Raw genomic sequence first — 21078 nt, forward strand, 5'->3', positions numbered from 1 at the left:
TCTTGGAAGCAACCTGCTTACTTTCTAGAGGCTTCCGTTTCACCACTATGCCTAGCATTGGTTTAGTCACATGACCGGCCCATCATGTATCTGTCATACCTTCCCCCACCTGGGAGGTCCGTCTCCTGGTGACAATCTCCTTTCACACTCACCCGGGAAATGGACTGAGCCAACTCAACTCATTGAACAGCTCTGGCACGGCAAGGACTTTCCTTCCTACCCAGCTGAGCTAACGCAGCAAAAAGGTCTATCTGCCGACATCAGCTGCCTGAACTTTCTCTCTGCCCCTGCTCCAGTCCCGTCATTCATTTGCTTTAAGTCTGCCTTGCTCAAATGTTAAGACATGCTCATCCATTTTGTGTGCCCAGCTTGGGACCCCAGTGTTTGATCTTCAGTGGCGCCAGGCACTTGTAGCTCTTATTGACTTCCCTGTGCCTCAGTTTCCTTATTTTTACAGGCGTTTGTAAGATTTAATGCACTTAATAGCTGTAAAATATTGAGATCCTCAGATGAAAACAGCCTGTGTAACGTAAATAGAAATAATCATCAACGTTCATCTACAGGGGAGTTCTAATCAGTTTCCTTGAGATTTCTATCTCATTTCCTTCAGAGGAGTTTCACTGGCTGATATTCACAAATAAAATTATACACCACCAGCAACATGTATTAATGCAGACAATCCTCAGAATCCCTCATTAGAACAACAAACCCCGCAATGGGGGAGTAGAAGGGGGAGGGTAGTTTACAGTCTCGCCACATGTTATTAATCAGGTTTATGACTGGTTTGGAATTAGCAGCCTGAAATCAGTTGTCTCTATAAATTAAGTGATCACTGTCTCCTCTAGAGATTTGGCTCCAGGCTATTCCAATTAATAATGTTTATTTGTTGTATTATGTTTTCCCAATCCCTATCATAACAGACAAACCTCTCATATAGAAATTGACACAAGATCAAATAATATAATAATCATAACTTCCTAATAAAAAAATCCATGTTGGCTGCTTGCCAATGAACATCATTTCAAGTGCTCTTGTGTGAGGAACATGTAAAACTTGGAGGACTCTCGTTTTAGCCTCTTGCTCCTGTAAGTGATACTGTTTTTCTGAAAGTTGTGTTTAGCTGGGTAACTTAACCCTTGGAACAACTGAAGGCAGGAATCTTCCCTTCTTTCCCCCAACCAGTTCCACCTCTCATCTCTTCCCCAAATCAACCCAACCTTCTCATGTCCCTCAGCTCACCACTGCCTTCCACCGGAAAGTCCCCATATCCACTCCACATCCATTACTGCCAGACCAATGCCCTTTCCATGCCCACATTTCTAACCATGTTTGAGAGGCACCTAATATGTTCATCACCACAGGGGGAACCTACCAATTGTGGTAGAGTGGCAGGTGGTGCTGCATAGCAACGGTGTATTCGGGAATGGTTTAAAGCCAAAAGAATCCACCCGCTTCATCCGAGTTCCACTTAGTTCAGTCCACACTGAGAATCAGATAAATGGGTTCAAGGTGACTTACGAAGGGGCTCGTTAGGAAATTGGAGCAGATATTAAGTATTATTGGTTCTTATCCTAGTTGAGTCCTTGTACGGCCCTTTCTCTAGAAACTTGGGCATAGCCTACCTTAAAGATATTTAGGCACCTAGTTCTCCTTGATGTCAATAAAAGTTAGAAGCCTAAATACCTTTGTGACTGGTTCTTGGCTTTCAAGTGTTCTGTAATATTAGAACATAAGAATGGCCGTACTGGGTTAGACCAAAGGTCCATCTAGCTCAGTATCCTGTCTTCCAACAGTGGACAATGCTAGGTGCCACAGAGGGAATTAACAGAACAGGGAATCATCAAATGATTCCTCCCTTACCACCCATTCCCTGCTTCTGGCAAAACGAGGCTAGGGGACAACATCCCTACACATCCTGGCTAATAGCCACTGTTGAACCTATCCTCCATGAACATATCTAGCTCTTTTTTTAAAACCCTGTTATAGTCTTGGCCTTCACAACATCCTCTGTCAAGGAGTTCCACAGGTTGACTGTACATTCCACAGGTGGACTCCAAAGAAATGCTTTGTTTTGCTTGGTTTAAACCTACTACCTATTCATTTCATTTGGTGACGCCTAGTTGTGGTACTGTGAGGAGGAGTAAATAACACTTCCTTATTTACTTTCTCCACCTCCATCATGATTTTACAGACCTCTATCATATCCCCTCTTAGTCGTCTTTTTCCTTAGTTGTCTACTGACAAGATAAGAGTGGTCTGGGGAAAAGGACTGTTGAATTCTTCTCTTGACTGGCTGAAGGACCTATGAAAAGTCACTTCACCTTAGGTTTACTCACATATAGTATGAGGTGGGTAATACTTAGAACTACTTGTGCCATGATGGTACTGTGAAATTTTAATGCGTAGAGTGTGTTGAGAGCTCAGATAAATAGACACTTCACCAAGTGTTGTTTCTATGTAGTAAATCCAGCGAGGCCGATGCAGATCAAAGAACCACTTCACGCAGCCATATGTGTACGGTGGTACGGAAGAGAACTCAGTTGGAGCAAATCAGTTCCTTGTAGTGTTCCTGGGCCAGATCCTACATGCAGAGAGACTGGCATAAGTCCAAAGGTATGCAAATGAGTTAGCCCATTGCATAATGTTCTTTCAATCCCGAGTCGTTTGGATGCATCCAGAATAGACATATTAAATGAGAATTGAGGCTGGTCACAATTTTGAAAATTCAACAACAACAAAAAAAAAAGAAAAGAATTTTTTGCAAAATGTTAAGTTAACTTTTGCTCTTTCACATGGTCAACATTTTTTTTGAACATTTAAAATTTCAATACAAAATTTCATGATTAAATTTCATTTTCCCCCCTGCAGTTTTCAGCCTGTTCTAGCCAGTCTACTCTGGATTTGCAAGTGGTGTGAATGAGTTCAGAAGTGGCCTGATTCAGCTGCTCATGCTCGGGGGTTTGGTCTGATCTCAGAGCCATGCTTCTGTTCAGATGGGGGAGGGAGTCTTTCTGCAGGGAACCCCCCTTCACGTCATACATTTGAACCCCAAATCCATATGTGCATGGTTTACCTGGCTTATCTTAGTCAGATACTCTTATTTTCCTGTAGCAGAGGAACTAGCTTCTATGTACATCCACCCATAATGGCAAAAGCCCCACAAATAAGGGTTAAATTCCCTCCCCCCCTACTTCCAGAGAAAACCTAGCACTGAATCTCCACTTCATTGCGACAGCCTTTTGCCATTGAAACGCTCCTGATTTTGCTGCTGTGGGCGTGTGCCCATGTTATCTTTGCATCTTACACCACAGGGCGATGAAAACTGTGCAAACGTCTCACTTCATTACACCTTCCATTACTTTGTAGAATGCCACCAGCATTTGATTCTATCTAAATCATATACCCGCTGCTCTGTGGCTTTTCTCCTGCTCTGCCCAGAGCTTCCTTTCTGTATCTGGGGCATTAAATTCTCCACGGGAACATTTCCAAATGCTCACACAAGCTCCACTTTAATGACTAGATAAGTGCCATGTCTGATCCGTAATCCCATGCTCCTGGTTGTTCTGTGGCAGCTGTGTATAAAATGAATATCACCGTAAACGTCAGGGCTGCCGGTTCCATCCCCGCTGATTGGCTACGTGCCGGATGCACCAATTCCTAGTCATTATGGGCAAGTGGAGCGAACACTACGGATGTGAACATGAGGGAATATTGGGAGTAAGAATGCGTTCTAACCCACAGAGGCACCCTCCCAAAACCGATCTAGAGTATTAAAAAGACTCTAGAGATTTTGCAACCTTACACTTGATGGGACACAATGGCAGATGAAGAAATGGGGTAAGATCGCTTATGTTAGAGGAGAAACAGGTGACCAAGAAGCAGATGGGGTAAAGGGAACTGCTTTATTGCCACTGAATGATGTCATGAACCAGATTTGAACCTGTGAGGAGACACCCCTGGACGCCTCCACCCACCCCTGGATGGCAGACCATCCTGATGACCCCTGGAGGGATCCACATCCCCACCCCCTCCCATTTCCCCACCAACTTGTTAATAAAATCCCTAACAGTTGTTGAAGTAGTGAGCCCGACAGACTTATCCATGCAATCCGTCTAGACGTGATGATCAGGCACAACTTTCCCCTGGGGTCCTGTTTGTAACGCCAGATGTTAGAGAAGAAACAGGCGACCCAGAAGTGCATGGGGTAGATGGAACTGCTTTATTGCCTCTCGGACGTTGTGTTGAATGTCCCAGGCAAACGTGAGCGGGCATTAAAGCTGTTCTGTTTACCCCATCTGCTTCTGAGTCACCTGTTTCTTCTCTAACAGCTAACATCCACCGGGTGCCGTTAGTCCCAAAAGAATCCTACAGTCCTATACAAAGAATAGTCCTGCCTTAGAAAAGACTGTAGTTCTTACTTAGGGGCATGGTGTGTACATACCATGTGTACTAAATAAAGAGACCTCTTCACCCACCCCTGAAAAGCAGTCAGCCCTGGGTTGGAAAGTAGTAACTGTTTAACAGCACGAAAAGGAAGAAGAATATTCTGTCCAGTTGAAAAGATCCCTGGGGGGTTGCATTAAGCAAAATACATACTTGTATTGATTAGTATGTAGTATGACTTGATTAAGGACTGCCCTGGAGCATTGCCTTATACGAGACAAATACAGAGGCAGGTCCTTCACATCATCTTATCATGTATTTTAAATGGGAACATTTCCAAACACCCAGACCAGTTATATGTCAATGGTATGAGAAAGGGTACGTGTGACACCTACTCCCATCCTTCTAGTTATTCTTGGTCTGTAGCTGATTATATTTATTTATTTACTTGAATTGTAGCAGCACCTAGAAGCCGGGGTCATAGAGTATGACTCCACTGCACTGGGCGCTGTACAAACATAGAACAAAGTTTGCACTCTAAGAATAACACAAGAGAGGACAAAGGGCTGAAGAGAGATGGGGAAAGCAGAAGGAATCAGTGAGACAATATTGGTACCCCAAAAGCACGGATTGTTCTCCGAAGCTGCTACATTTAATGCTTCTCATGTTTAGAATTAACACACACATTTCTGTGTAACTATGTTGTGGATGGCTGAATTAATCCCAACCGAGCACAATTGTAAACATCACCACTGCCTGCACTGCACGTCACTGGAGCTTGGGGAAATTTCTACATACAAGAGTGAAGACAGGAAACATTTCTCCGACAAATTGCTTTTAAAGAAAGGGACAAAGATTCATCTCGTGTCACTGAGCTGATCTCCACTGAAGTCCGTATGTAGAATTCTACCAGCAGAGAATTGTGCTTTTGAAGAGCTGTTCAGAGTTTCAGTAAGTTTCAAAGGGTGGTCCAATGAGGTATAAAGATTTTATTGGCACTTGTGCAGATGCTGTAAATGACAATCATGGCCTATTATGTGGGAATAATGTAGACCTTCAAAACTCAAGGCTGTGAAGCTCTTCCCACAGACTGTCATTCATTACTGATGACAGATGTGTGCTACCTGATGGTTAGATTGTGTATTAATTATATAGATGACTTATGAATTCCCAGTTACCACTTGGAGGGTTGACAGGTTCTTGTCCCAAGATCAGGCCCAGTATTTAAATTACTCTGTCATTGGGAACCCTGATGTGCACAGTTGCAATACTGGCAATATAGGAACTCTGGTGTATTTACAAATGTAGTTTATTAATACCTTTAGTGTAGCCACAAACATCCCAAATTAACAAAATAGATAGGGAATGTACATCTATTTTTCTTTATACTCACACCATTACTTCTAGAACAACCTGAAGTGTTATCCACTATAGAATCATAGAACACTAGAACTAGAAGGGACCTCGAGAGAGCATCAAGTCAAGTCCCCTGCCCTCATAGCAGAACCAAGCACCATCTACATCATCCCCGATAGATGTCTGTCCAACATGCTCTTAAATATCTCCAGTGATGGAGATTCTAATCTCCCTGGGCAATTTATTCCAGTGTTTCACCACCCTGACAGGTAGGAAGTTTTTCCTAATGTCCAACCTAAACCTCCCTTGCTGCAGTTTAAGCCCATTGCTTCTTGTCCTATCCTCAGAGACCAAGGAGAACAATTTCCCCCTCTCCTCCCTGTGACACCTTTTAGAAACCAGAAAACTGCTGTCATATCCCCTCTCAGTTTTCTGTTTTCCAAACTAAATAAGCCCAATTCCTTCAGCTTTGCCTCATAGGACATGTTCTCTAGACATGTTTTCTTAGATTATCTTCTTCATTGCCTGCACCTTCCCCATCATCACCAGGGGCCATCAACCTGGCACCTCCCAAGGACTACAATTCCTTCTACCGTCCGTAGGCAGAGATGCCTCTTTTATACTAAGTAACACTAGTGTTGTTATGTTTGAGGTATATTCAGTAGGAGACATTTCCCTTTCTCCTTATTTGTATTTCTCCATCTTTCTAATGGTGAAATGTCTTTTTCCCGTAGCCCAGTAAATCATTGAGCTCAACTTATTATCATATACTTCAATTTGTTACCATGTTATTGTGAGTTTTTCCCAGTTGCGGTGTACCTGTTAAGTCTGAGGGTATACTTGGAAGCCCCCTCTGCAATTAAAGTTTGCTTTACCTTACCACTATCTAGGTAAAAAGTCCAGAATATATGCACATTGACTTTGCTATATAGGCAAAAGGTCTCAGACATATGTCAGACAACTGTGCTATCTGGGTGAAAGGCATGTGTATGCTAACTATCCCTTAGCTCAAAATACAGGATGTAGCCTGTAAGTCTTCTGTGTTATATTAAAGTAGTTTGGCTGTAAACCTATTGTAATCAATGTTCTCTCTAATCTTTTCTGTCCATGTATGGATTTTTTTCCATCCATGTGTGGAATAGTGTTATGTACCGAGTCATGTGCAAACGTGCACCACCAGCAGAAACAAAAAAACTAGTTGTGGGCACTTTGCTAATCTGCTGGATAGCATTTGAATCTCTCCTGTGCAGCTGCGCAAATGCACAGCTTACAGGGAACACTGACAGTGACTTATTATAATAAACATATAATCAAAACCATGAGGAAATAAGAAATCTGTAAAAAAATATCTCTATAGGCAAGAATGCAGGATAGCCCTATAGGCTACACATGGCCAGATCCATATCTGGTGTAAATCAGCATGCCTTTATTGAAGTCAATGAAGATACACCAATGTACAGCAGGCGAGGACAGGGCCCATAGGTGTTTGATCTAAATAGCTATGAAATTTGTTCATTTATATCTTGAAGAAATACATTATATTTTTGAACCAAACTTCTGAAAGCAGAAATAATTGTAGGTGAGTCTAGCTAGTCTTTGATCCTGCACAGATATGCAGTGGAAGAGTCAGTGGCACAGGAGAATTGAAAAGACCTAAGTGCGTGTTTCACTTTTAAAAAGATAGGTTGCAATGAAGACTTAGGCCTTATCTAGACTAAGGAGAAGATCAACACTGTGGAGGTCAATTTTCTGGCATTTGATTTAGGGGATCTAATAAAGACCCACTAAATTGAATGCTGAGGATGCCCTCGTTGATGCCGAAACTCCTAGTGCTCGCGAGAAGTAAGGGAAATCAATGGGAGTGTTTCTCCTGCTGACCTCCCACTGTGAGGATGGTGCCAAAGACTGGCTTAAGAAACATCGATGCCAGCTATGTATTTTATATAGCTGGAATTGTATACATTAAGCCTACCTTTAGTTGTAGTGAAGAGCTGGCCGTACTTCCAGCTGTGCATAATGAACCAGCCACTTCTAGCACAGATATTTACAGAGCTTGTAAATAAATCACATACCATATTATCTGATCTGGTCATTTAGGGCATGTCTAAACTACATTCCTCTTCTAAAAGAGGAATGTAAATGAGCCCGATCAAAAATTCAAATGAAGCGCGGATTTACAAATCTCACACTTCATTTGCATAATCACATGTGAGCACTTTTTCAAAAAAGGGTTTTTCGAAAATGAAACCTCAGTCTAGACAGGGTTCTTTTGAACCCCCCCTTTTCGAAAGAACCCGTACTCCTGAAAAAATGAGGAATATGGGTTCTTTTGAAAACTTTTTTTCCCTTTCCCAAAAGAACCCTGTCTAGGCTGCAGTTTCTTTTTTGAAAAACCCTTTTTCAAAAAAGCGCTCTCGCACAATTATGCAAATGAAGTGCAAGATTTGTAAATCTGCGCTTCATTTGAATTTTTGATCGGGCTCATCTATATTCCTCTTCTGGAAGAGGAATGTTGTTTAGACATAGCCTTACTCTCCAACTATTTGTTGTGTAGGGAGCACAAACACATAGTCACGTGATCAGTTCTGTAAGTAATACAGGTCAGACACTAAGGACAGAATCAACACAAAACTTTGCAAGTATCCTCACCCATAAACCCATTCTTGCACTTCATTTCTGAAGTCAGCAAAGTACAACATGTTCCTTTTGTCTCAGCTAGGAATACAAGATACATTATTATAGTACCACAACACAGCCCAACATGCTGGTTAGAATCAGGATAGCCAATTAAGGCAGGATCAAAATGATTAGATTCAATAATGAAGAACCTCTTCAGAAGAAGAGCGACTGTGTAAATTCTATATTTGAGATACTTTGGAAGCCCTGTCTGGTAATGATTTTGGGTCCCTGAAAATCATCACAGCTCCATTGAAATCAAAACAGCAATCTACCTCACTTGAAGATCTGCCCTTCTGTGTAGAAGGATGGCAGAACATTAGAAGGAACAGCAGGACAATGTAGCACTTTAAAGACTAACAAGATGGTTTATTAGATGATGAGCTTTCGTGGGCCAGACCCACTTCCTCAGATCAAATAGTGGAAGAAAGTAGTCACAACCATATATACCAAAGGATACAATTTAAAAAAAATGAACAAATATGAAAAGGACAAATCACATTGCAGAACAGAAGGGGGATGCGGGGGGGTGGGAAGGGGGAGGAAGGAAGGTAAGTGTCTGTGAATTGCTGATATTAAAGGTAGGGAGAGTGGGATGTTTGTGAGTTAATGGTATTACAGGTGATAATTGGGGAAACTGTCTTGGTAATGGGTGAGAAAGTTCAAAGACTTGTTAAGTCCTTGTTGGTAAGTGTCGAATTTTAACATGAATGACAGTTCAGAGGATTCCCTTTCAAGTGCAGATGTAAAAGGTCTTTGTAGCAGAATGCAGGTGGCTAAGTCATTTAGAGAGTGTCCTTTCTGGTTAAAGTGGCAAGAAACTGTTTTCTCTTTGTGATCTTGTCTGATATCTGTTTTGTGGGCATTCTCTAAATGACTTAGCCACCTGCATTCTGCTACAAAGACCTTTTACATCTGCACTTGAAAGGGAATCCTCTGAACTGTCATTCATGTTAAAATTCGACACTTACCAACAAGGACTTAACAAGTCTTTGAACTTTCTCACCCATTACCAAGACAGTTTCCCCAATTATCACCTGTAATACCATTAACTCACAAACATCCCACTCTCCCTACCTTTAATATCAGCAATTCACAGACACTTACCTTCCTTCCTCCCCCTTCCCACCCCCCCACATCCCCCTTCTGTTCTGCAATGTGATTTGTCCTTTTCATATTTGTTCATTTTTTTAATTGTATCCTTTGGTATATATGGTTGTGACTACTTTCTTCCACTATTTGATCTGAGGAAGTGGGTCTGGCCCACGAAAGCTCATCATCTAATAAACCATCTTGTTAGTCTTTAAAGTGCTACATTGTCCTGCATTTTGCTTCAACTACCCCAGACTAACACGGCTACATTTCTATCATTAGAAGGAATGCATCCCACACTGATTTTGCCCATCTTTCTTGCTCAAATACAAAGTTCAACTAATGCAGCTCTTAATAATGACTGAGTTCTTCCTATGGTTGACTGTCAGCTCTTTGAAAGCTTAAGGTAACACTTCCTTTTAATTAGTCAATTAATGCTGATTGTGAAAGAAGTCAGACTGACAGTTCTGGAGACTGAAAAGGCCAAATTCCCTGCTGGCATAAATTGCCCTATTTCCACTGAAGGCATTTAAGCTCTGCCCATTTTTCCCAATAGAGAGTTTGGCTCAAGTCTTCTATCCACTGAACAGAAGGCAGAGAAAGCAACAATAGAAGCTTCCGCACTCTGCCCCAGCCCTGAAGTGGAGGCATTGCTTCTAGAAGTCAGAGAGTAGAGTTTAACAGCCCTGCTACTTGTCTGTAAAAACATTCATTTCCTTGACAACTGTTTCCCAACAAGGAAAAGTTTGGATGGAAGACTTTGCGCCAGCTCCCATGTACAGTGACAGAGTGCCTATTCCCCCACAGTGGGTCCTGCACATCTGGGCAGGGGTAGGCTGAGTATTATCTCTTCCTGTCTGGGAAAACCAGCAACTCCCAGTCTAACTAGCTGACTTCTTTACTTCAGTGGCAAGCCATAGTCTGCTTTAGCCACTCTTATCATCAGCTAGAAGGAAAAGGTGAGGGGAAAATGTCTTAGTCTTTAGTGACCCTCCTGATATGAAGGCAACAGGCTAGACTCCTTAACTCACTCTCTTCCCCTCCAGCAGGGGTGTAACTCCCTCAGACTTCTGGGGCCCCAGTGGCTGTTCTCTGGGCAGGGGTCCCCCAGATGCCCACCTCTGTATCTGCAGGGTTCCCTCCTGACAGCGTTTCTCTATCTCCTGCTCTCCAGCAGTGTGTCCTCTTTCCACAGCATCTGCCATGCTCCTGAACTGAGGGTGTGTCCTGACTTTCGAAAGAGGAATGCAAATGAGGGAAACCAAAAATGCAAATGAAGTGCTGATTTATAAATCTCTTGCTTCATTTGCATAATAGCGTCCGATCGCTTTTCCAAAAAAGGTTTTTTTGAAAAAAAAACACCACCTTTTTTTAAACATCCCTTATCCCTGGAAAAAATGAGGTTTACAGGGTTCTTTCGAAAAAGGAGGTGGTTTTTTGAAAGAACTGCATCTAGACTGTTTTTTTTCAAAAAAGCGATCGGACGCGATTATGCAAATGAGATTTGTAAATCGGCACTTCATTTGCATTTTTGATTTCTCTCATTTGAATTCCTCTTTCAAAAGAGGAATGTAGTCTTTCAAAAGAGGAATGGGGAGGTTTTTTAACCAGTTTCCTCCTGTCCTTGATTGGTTCCAGGTATCCCAACCAAACTAACTGTGTCCACCGGTTAATGCAGGTTCTTGATTGCCTCCAGGTGTCTTAATTAACTTGGGTTCGACCTTGTTTGGTTTCCAGAGAAATAGGGACTGATTTAATCTAGGGCTAACATACCCACTTTCTGCCACTTTCTTTGTAGCTCCCTAGCTGGACCCATCACAGTACAGACAGCAAATAGGCCCGATTGTGATAAAGAAAATGTGTTAAACAGCACCCTTTCAGGGCAGCAAACCAAAACCTAGAGGTGTTAATTGAGGAAGACAATAAAAGTGTTATGTGCAGTGATAATGGCTTCAGCACAATCCTACTCTACGTTAACTTGTTTCCTGTGGTCTCACCAGCTCCCATCACATGCACTCAACCTGCCATTTCTGTACACTCTTTTAATGAGCATCCTGTCTCCCATCTCCTTGCCCCATTCAGGAGTGTTTTTGTCTCTGGCATGAAGTATGTTCCTTGATAGTATCTTTGCAAGAAGCTGGTTGCATAAAGAGCTCCTCCGAGATGCTTTGTTAATTATTATTATTATCTTGAGCATCAGTCTTACTTGCCTCTTTCCTTTGTTACTGAGAGTTTGTGCAAAGGGTACCCCTACCTCTTTGTTTTGTGTGTTGTCTAATTGGTACTGGTCTTTACACTCCTTCTCCTTTGTATCGGATTTCCTCCTGTTTACTGGAGTTTAAATAATTTGCTGTCATGGGCAGTTTTCTAGTTTCCGCAGTTACTCATGAGGAAAGCCCTATTATGACGCCTGGAATAAATATTCATTACAGCCCTTCTGTCTGCCTAGGACTGCCTCTTGCTACTACAAGTCACATTAGCCATCCCGCAGGACTGATTCTGGATTCATGAACATCCCCTGCCTGCGAGGTCAGTAAGCAATATTTAAAACCGCGCTGTGGCTGAGTTTGTTGGCAATTTGTTCTTCACGCAGGCACTTTGTTTATCCCAAGATGCCTCATGAGATTAAAGAGTGAAGGAATTAGGGCTGTTCAGACTACTCACTGGGAGAGCTGGGCCTTTTAAAGCTGATAGGGCCAGGTTCACTCATGCCGGTATAGGAAAATAAATTCACACCTTCCCTTTGGCAGGAAGAGTTAGAGGGAACATATGCCAAGCAAGGAAGGCCATGACATCACCTTGCCCCAGTTGTGGGGTTCTATTAGAAAAGGGAAAATTTAATTTGCAATGGAGGCTCCATTCTTTTAGGGGTTTGTAGCAGGGATACTGTAAATCAGCTGTTATGACCGTTTGCTCTTTCTAGCCAGCTCCCTCCAATCATGGGGCTGTACTGATTTCCTTTTCCTGCTCCTGGAGATGGGGCTGTGGCTGGTTTCCATCTCCACTTCTCCCAGCCCGAGCTAACTTTTCTGCCCTAGGGCTCTTTGCCAGAATGACTCCCAGATTTACTGTAAAATACAGGTCCTGAGTCTAGGTCGCATACTTTAGATGCAGTATTGGATAGCCTGGAACTCATCGTGCATTAGGGCCCTGATGCTGCAAGCACTTTTAGGCAGATTGGACTGGAAGCCCAAGAACAAGATGTGTCAAGCCCAAATCAGGTTTGGTTCCCAAGCAAACCCACCTTGCAATGGACTGTAAGTGGAGGGTTAACTAAGTGTCTGTAAATCTCTGCGTCATAACTCGCTTATTTCATTACCTCTATGTACACGTTTACCCTGAAGATCTACAGCAAATGTATGGGGATAATTCCCTTAGGATGTGCCATGTGGTTTGGAGGACAACCCATTCCTGGAGTGCAACCCTATTGGCAATAGACAACTGGGCGTGGGAACAATCCGTCACTGACCCAGAAGTCCACAGTGCTAAATGTACAGAAGTTAAGGGCACTCAAATTAAATGAGGTAACCCTTTCTCAGCTCTCCTTCCCATGTGGGAGAGGGCAGAGAGGCGGTGACACCTTTATATCTGCTTACAGCCCTCTCTGCATTATGTGATCCAAAGTGTATTGAAGTCAATGGGCACTCTAGCCCTGTAGGAAAATATTTGTGCGTGATGCCCTAAGCCGTGGGAATCATTTGTTTCTCAATTGCATTTAAATGAGAGGTTTGAGCTTTAAAGCATTTCATAGCAGTCTGTAGGTTATTTATTCTTGATGCTTTTACCCTGTGGGGTTGTCTTTATTATTTCTCTCTCTCTCTTTAAGGCTGATCCTCTGAGGAACCCTTTGTGCACCAAAAGTTTCATTTTCTAGGAGTGTTTACTGATGTGGGAAACATTTAAATAAGGTCGAAGCATGTACACACACACACACACACACACACACACACACATAGATTGGAGTCCCAGATGAACATGCCAGGACAAGGCTAGGCTGAGGGATACCCGTGAAAGAGTTTCCAAATGTGCAGTTGGAGGATACAAAATCTACAAGCCTGCTCTCTGCAGATGACATGTTGTCCCTACCATCTAACACTTCTATTACAGTACAATCCAAGGGCCCCTGTGTGCATCAGAACATCGGACAAGGTATGTACCCAGAGGAGTAATATTTTCTGCTGGTGGAAATTGGCACATCACCGTTAAAGCTAATAGAGCTGCACCAATGTGCCCTAGGAGACCATTCTGATTTGGGGCTGCCCTGATCTCATCATAAGATACAGCAGCTTCCATTATCTAGTAAATTATAGAATAGGAAGCCAGATCTACTATAGAGTGGGTCTACTGACTTCCAAAGAGATGCGCCAATTTACAGCACCACAGATGGGGTAGCTGACACGCTTCACCAGGCCCTAAGTAAGGTTGGGGGATGACTTAGGGTTCCTGGAAGGGGTGGAGTCTCAGATGGAAGGGGCGGGGCCTGAGGGCTAGCCTTCCACAGCCAGCCCTTCAGTGCTGCCTGGGGTTCTTGCAGCAATCTAAAGGGCCCAGGCCTCCAGGTGTGGCTATAGCTACTATAGCAGCCCGGAGTCCCAGGCCCTTTTAAATGGCTTCCCCCTTTGCTCCCCCATCAGCAGGACTGACCAAAGAATTTTCCCCAGAGTCTCTGCCCCGAGGAGCTTGCAGTGTAAACAGACTGGGTAATCCTGCAGCAAGAGACAGAACAGATACAATTATCCCAGCCAGCTGTTCTGCCCTCACTGAGCTCCTTTCACTGTGCTTACCCCATAGAACTCTCTCCTGTCCCTCTGTGGTCTGAGCAGCACTCTGCTAACATCAGAGGCAGCAGCTCCCAACCATCCAAAGGCCAGTTCTTCCTCCCTCCTGATCCAGATTTGAAAATGTCACCCCGCACGCCACACTGAGGGTACCTGGATCATTTCCCAGTGTGTAGGGGAACCTCTGAGCCATGTACACTGGGAAGAGGTAGCCATTCACATTGGCTGTGTCTACACTGGCATTCCTTCCAGAAAAGGGATGCTAATGTAGCACGTTGGAATAGGCAAATCCACGGGGGATTTAAATATCCCCCGCGGCATTTGCATTAACATGGCTGCCGCTTTTTTCCGGCTTGGGGAAAAGCCGAAGAAAAGGGCCAGTCTAGACGTGATTCTCCGGAAAATAAAGCCTTTTCCGGAGGATTTCTTATTCCTACTTGAAAGTAGGAATAAGAAATCCTCCGGAAAGAGCTTTATTTTCCGGAGAATCACGTCTAGACTGGCCCTTTTCTCCGGCTTTTCCCCAAGCCGGAAAAAAGCGACAGCCATGTTAATGCAAATGCCGCGGGGGATATTTAAATCCCCTGCGGATTTGCCTATTCCAAAGTCTACCTTAGCATCCCTTTTCCGGAAAGGGGTGCCAATGTAGACACAGCCACTGTGTTTATATTAACCAGTACAACGTGCCTCTTTTACTCTGAAAACGTAGCTCTCTAACTCCAGAAAGAGATAAAAAAAGCCAAGATCCAAGCTATTTAATGATAAGAGGATTTGTTTGCTGTTTGGTCTCTCAGTAGTTCTCAGGCACAAGGAGTACTTTTTATCAGGCACCTGGAATAGACTGTCGTGGGGGGTTGAGATTAAAAAAGCATGATCTCAGCGCCTTATTCAGTCCCAATGTGATCAGAAGGGTGATATGTCTCTGGCTGGCTGGGAGAACGATTTGTTTATTTTCCAGCTATCTCTTCCCAGCGTATTGATCTCTTTACCTTCCATTAGGCAGCTGGTATGTCATTACCCGCTGGTTCCTTTACATCACTGCTTGAAATAGACAGGAGTGTGGTTATCTCTGTTTAGATTCCCCCTATTTACACACACTGGGTTCTTATCGTGTTTTTTTCCTGTTGTAGAAAGACAGAATGAAAAATTGGTAAATATCTCTTAAATAAAACAAACATCATCAACTGTCTGGTTAATTTCAGAGAGGTAACCGAGTTCGTCTGTAACAGGAAAAACTTAAAAAACAACAAATGGTCTGTTAGCACTTTAAAGGCTAACAAAACATGTAGATGGTATCGTGAGCTTTGTCATCTGAAGAAGTGGGCTGTGCCCACGAAAGCTCACGATACCATCTACATGTTTTGTTAGCCTTTAAAGTGCTACCAGACTATTTGTTGTTTTTTAATTTTTGTCTGGTTTGTGTGAGTCTGAACCTACACGTTTTCTGATGAAATGGTCAGCACTGGTCCTAAAACACTCTGCTTAATCAAAGTCCTGAGCTATTGTCTGGGACACTAATGACATTCCCGATCACTAGGTGCTCTGCCATCAGTTACAGTTCCCCCAAATCTTACTCCAGGCTACCGCACCCATTAATCTGTTGTCAGGAGCAGCGAGACAGTGGTGTTACACAGAATGGATGCTACAGAACCATAATGGTGACACCGTTTAATACGCCTGCAAGTATAAGCCAATTTAGTATCATTAGGATGTATTTCACCATACGGTAGATGCAGGATTTTATATGGAAATTTTCTGAGGTACCAAGTAATGTATTTTAAACTTTTCACAAGTACTGTATTTTAAACATCCAAAAAAAGCTCTTTGAAACAGATTATAGATACTATGAAGTCAAATGATCAGAACTTAGGAAAAGCAGCTAGGAAGGCAGAGAGAAGTAAAGGGAAAAACACTGCAACCCCCTACAATAGCCATGTGACCCCTTTTTGAGTCGGCACCCACAGACTGAGAAATGTGCCCTAAGGGTTTTACATGTTTCTATTTTGTAGTTTTAATAATAATATATGGAGATATACCTATCTCACAGAACATAAGAATGACCGTACTGGGTGAGACCAAAGGTCCACCTAGCCCAGCGCCAAGTGCCCTGGAGGGGGTAGACCAAAGACAGTGATCAAGCAATTTGTCTCTTGCCATCCATCTCCAGCCTCTGACAAACAGAGGCCAGGGATACCATTCCAACCCCCTGGCTAATAGCCTTTTATGGACCTAACTTCCATGAAATTATCTAGCTTCTCTTTAAACTGTTATAGTCCTAGCCTTCACAGCCTCCTCTGGCAAGGAGTTCCACAGGTTGACTATGCGCTGTGTGAAGAAGAACTTTTTCTTATTAGTTTTAAATAGAACTGGAAGAGACCTTGAGGGGTCATCAAGTCCAGTCCCCTGCCTTCATGACAAGACCAAGTACCATCCCTGACAGATTTGCCTCAAATCCCTAAATGGCCTCCCTTAAGGATTGAGCTCACAACCCTGGGTTTAGCAGGCCACTGCTCAAACCACTAAAATCCCCATTTTTAAAATACATATTCATGCTTTGTTACAACACTGTGAAATTTAAGACATAAATATCCAATATCATGAAATTCTGTTTTTTTTTAAAAGTTACTGTGAAATTTACTGAACTGGACTGTGAATTTGATTGGGCTCTAATTAAGATACAGTCTTTTATTACATAATCACACACTATTTTTTCCACTGCCGCATTCTGGGCACAAGGATAAATGAGGCCAGCTTCATACACAGCTATTCGATATTTTGTTATTGTCATTGTTCAGGTCATATTTACCCCCGGGTCATATTTACTGCACACTATCCAAATCCTACTCTGCAGACTTAATTTCCTCCTGGGTTTTTCTAGGGCACTCATCATGACTATAATACCGGAGGGCTTCATCCATAATGAATTTATTTTCACAACAGCCCGGGGAGATGAGGAGTGTTATACCCATGTTACAGATGTGCCGAAGTACAGATTAAGGTCAAATGCATTCACTAATTTTGGGCGCCCCATCTGAGAGACCCAGGACCTGTTAGAACCTCACATTGTGTGTTCAAAACACAATTCCATGATCTTCAGCTTGCTCAGCACTTCTGCAAAGCAGACCCCAGGGTCTGAGGTGGGGCTCCCAGAAAAGAAGGAACACACAATTAGTGACCAGCTGGGAAAACACTTCCCCCTGACTCAGGCACATATACATAAAGTATGTCAAGTTGAAGCCACTTTTCCAGATCCTTTAGCACCTCCTTCTGGGGTTCTGGCTACACTGCACCCTACACTTCCTGATACACCCTTCCCCCCAATCCATGGCTCTTCAAAGCTCTGAGACCTCCTTGTCAACCTCCTCCTCCTCCAAGATGGCCACCCATCACCCCAAGAGAAGGACGCTGGATGTGGGTGGTGCTTCCATGCCCTTGTTCAATCATGTCTCCAGGCAGAGTTCCCCTGGGTGGTGTCCATTGACTCCTCAGCTGCCTTTGTGGAGCTGCGGGCACTGTCAGAGATTCTCTATTTGGTATCTCCCTCATGTTCTCTGATTCTCTACCAATGACCTCACCCTTATTCCTGGTTCTCCCCCCCTCCCCCCATTTGTTGTCCCCTGTAACTGGTTGATGCCTAAGTCCAGTGGTTTCTACCCCTTAATTGAGGAGGAGGACCTGTAGTATTTTTAGTGTTCTCTCTCCAGTACTTCCAAGAGGGCACGCCACCCCCACACCTACTGGGCATGGTCCACTGTCCCATGCAGTGGCACGGAAACCACTTACCCAGAAAGAATGAGTTTCCTTTACAGCCTTAGCTGAGAGCCAAGCTGGCGTTTAGCTCAAGCTGTAGGGGGGTGGGGGGATTTCTGGGTCGGGAGCTGCTGACACACAGGAAAATCAGTCGAGGGCCGCACACGAGTGAGAAGCAAAGTGAGAAAGAAAAAGGCACTGCTCACATTCCCCTCGCACACCAGAGCCTAGAGAGGCCCAGGCTAGTAGATTTTGTGTGCTCCAGCCTGAGAGTGGGAGGCAGAGGGCTGGAGCACCAGTGCGTGTTCCCTAAAGTTGAGGGGGATACATGAGCCTTGGAGGCTGGATCCAGGCAAGGCAGGGGCCGCATCTGGCCCCTGGGCCTGAGGTTCTCCACCCCTGCTGTAGAGGCTCATGCACTGAGCTCCAGAGGTCCCAGGTTTGGTTCCATCTGTCAGCATTCCACATGCCTTCCAACGTATTCAGCAAACATAGCTAGGTCCCACGGGTGAGAGCTTGCATCATTACACAAACCTGAATCAGCCCTAAAGCAGGTCCAGACCAGGCACTCAGACTACGATCTGATGGAAAAAATAGTATTCATGGCACTGGAAAACAGCATCATTTATCTACATGTCCAGTGCAGCATGGAAAACATCAGTCTACATATCCCACAGTCGGTCCCTTCTGATTAATGTTGGTACCGTGCAGTCAGGGTCTCTGTCCTTTTAACCCTTGACCTATCTAGTGAGACTGCCAACCAATGTTGCCTATCAGCACTGGTATCTATAATAAATGGATCACTGGGAACTGGCCTGGGACCAACCTTTGCATCTGCCAGCTGTCAGATGTGAGTGGCTTTGGGCCACTCCGCAGGAGTTTTTATAACTGACATAGCACATTCCCAGAGAGGATGCTGTAAATAAAGTGACAGGGGGGAGGAAATAGATTTATTGAGTGAAGTTGGCCTCTTTCCAGTGTGTCATTTTCTAAATAAAAGATTCATAAAATCTAACATAAGAACAGCCATACGGGGTCAGACCAACGGTCCATCCAGCCCAGTATTCTGTCTGCCGACAGTGGCCAATACCAGATGCCCCGGGAAAGGGGGCACAACAGGTAATCCTCACATGATACCTCCCCTTTCACCCACCTTCAGACAGAGGCTAGGGACACCATTCCTACCCATCCTGGCTAATAGCCATTGATGGACCTAACCTCCATGAAACTAGCTCTTTTTTGAACCCTGTTAAAGTCCTGGCCTTCACCACATCCTGTGGCAAGGAGTTCCAGAGATTGACTGTGCATTGAGTAAAGAAAAACTTCCTATTGTTTGTTTTAAACCTGCTGCCTATTAATTTCATTTGGTGATCTCTAGTCTCACATTGTGGGAATAAGTAAATAACTTTTCCTTATTCGTTTTTTCCCCATGATTTTATAGATCTCTATCATATGCCCCCTTAGTCTCCTCTTTTGTAAGTTGAGAAGTCTAAGTCTTTTTAATCTCTCTTCATATAAGACCCGTTCCAAACCCCTAATTGTTGTTGCCCTTTTCTGAACCTTTTCCAATGCCAATATATCTTTTGTGAGAGGAGGTGACCGCATCTGTATGCAGTATTCAAGATGTGGGCGTACCATGCTTTTATATAGAGGCAATAAGATATTGTCTGTCTAATTTTCTATACCTTTTTAAATTATTCTTAAAATTCTATTTGCTTTTTTTGACTGCCACTGCACACTGAGTGTATGTTTTCAGAGAACTATCCACAATGACTCCAAGATCTCTCTCGAGTAGTTGTAGCTAAATTAGTCCCCATCATATTGTATGTATAGTTCTCAGCTAAAAAGAATGGCTCAGGTTTGGGAATCTCCCCAATATCCTCAGCTGTAAAGACTGAAGCAAAGAATTAATTTAGCTTCTCTTCAATGACTTTATCATCTTTGAGTACTCCTTTAGCATCTTGATTATCCAAGGGTCCCACTGGTTGTTTAGCCAGATTCCTGCTTCTGATGTACTTAATCATTTTGCTATTAAATTGAGTTTTTGGCTAGCTGTTCTTCAAATTCCTTTTTGGCTTTTCTTATATTTTTTACTCTTAATTTGACAAAGTTTATGCTCCTTTCTATTTTCCTCACTAGGATTTGACTTCCACTTTTTAAAAGATGTATTTTTATCTGTCACTGCTTTTTTTCACTTGATTGTTAAGCCACAGTGGGACTTTTTTGGTTCTCTTATTGTATTTTTTAATTGGGGGCTCTACACTTAAATTGGGCCTCTATTATAGTGTCTTTGAAAAGTTTCCATGCAGCTTGCAGAGATTTTACTTTTGTCACTGTAAACTTCCAATATGCGAGTTCTCTGATCCATAGCCTGAATGAAAATTCTTTCAATCATTCTGCCTAATCAAATCCACTAATGGTAACAAATGGCAAACACGACACTCATCTGTGCTGAACATTTTGTTCAGGTGGGCTCTCTTCCATGAGCTAACTAGATCATCTTATAGCAGGACAATGGTCAAGCAAAACCATTAAGTTCATTAGCCTGCAATGTTGCCAGTGAGCTACAGAGCTTCTTTGAAAGCTGTCCCCACAAATAGTTTATCACTAGCAGTAAAAGGAAAAAAATTAAAATCTGAAGTTTGATACAGAATGTGCATTTCTTGTTTTTTTTATAGATGATTATAACCAAATTACAAAAACTACATGTTCTGAAAAACCTTGCAATAGGTTATACTCTTGGTGACTCCTGTGTAACATCAATAGTCTTTAATGAAGTTTGCACAGGTCCCTCTGACAACAGGTTCTGAAGACAATATAGTTGAAGATGTGTATTTGAAGGCATGATTTAGCCTGAAGAACCTCTGTCAAGGCTGTTCCCCACTCTGGCACTTCAGGTACAGATGTTGGGGACCCGCAAGAGACCTTAAAAAAATGCAACCCCTCCCCACAAACAAACAAACAACCTTCCCCACCAAAAAACAAAAAAAATCCCAAACCCACAAACGCTAGAAACCCAGGAAGCAGCAGTTGGGAACGTCTT

This window comes from Pelodiscus sinensis, chromosome 4, assembly GCF_052426305.1.
Source record: "Pelodiscus sinensis isolate ZL-2025 chromosome 4, ASM5242630v1, whole genome shotgun sequence".
In the NCBI taxonomy this organism is placed as follows: domain Eukaryota; kingdom Metazoa; phylum Chordata; order Testudines; family Trionychidae; genus Pelodiscus; species Pelodiscus sinensis.